This window comes from Salvelinus sp. IW2-2015, linkage group LG33 (assembly GCF_002910315.2).
Source record: "Salvelinus sp. IW2-2015 linkage group LG33, ASM291031v2, whole genome shotgun sequence".
NCBI lineage: Eukaryota > Metazoa > Chordata > Actinopteri > Salmoniformes > Salmonidae > Salvelinus > Salvelinus sp. IW2-2015.
In genome coordinates this window covers 20,393,259-20,393,787 of record NC_036872.1, presented here as the reverse complement: position 1 = coordinate 20,393,787, position 529 = coordinate 20,393,259, and the positions used below count along the sequence as shown (strand labels likewise).

General features: G+C 37.1%; 1 non-coding gene across 1 annotated transcript; it reads right to left on the bottom strand.

Moving 5' to 3' along the window:
• Nucleotides 1-267: 267 nt before the first annotated feature.
• Nucleotides 268-322, bottom strand: LOC111958277 (U7 small nuclear RNA). Its single transcript, XR_002876513.1, has one exon. It is a non-coding gene; the product is annotated as a U7 small nuclear RNA (small nuclear RNA).
• Nucleotides 323-529: the final 207 nt, after the last annotated feature.

The following is a 529-nucleotide window of genomic DNA, read 5'->3' as shown; positions in this document are numbered from 1 at the left end:
TATTTCTGCAAAAACATTACAGTGAATACTGTAGTAATTACTGTAGTAATTACTATAGTATATTGTAGTATTTACAGTTAAGTATAGTAAAAACACTGTAACAAAAGAAAACCGTAGTATATACTATAGTCATTAATGTAGTGTTTTTGCAGATTGTAGTATACTGTAGTATTTACTGTAGTCTTTTTGCTGACTGCACTATACTGTAATATTTACAGCAGTGTTTTTGCAGACATGACTGTCGGATTTTAAAAAATGCATCTACGAGAAGGCTTTCTCCTTCAAGAAACCTACTGGAGAAATACTAAAAGAACAAATGTTCCATAACCTGTAGGTAGGTAAGTAGGTAGGTAGGTAGGTAAGTAGGTAGGTAGGTAGGTAGGTAGGTAGGTAAGTAGGTAAGTAGGTAGGTAGGTAGGTAGGTAGGTAGGTAGGTAGGTAGGTAGGTAGGTAGGTAGGTAGGTAGGTAGTAGGAAGGTAGGTAGGTAAGGTAGGTGGGTGGTAGGTAGGGTAGGTAGGTAGGTAGGTA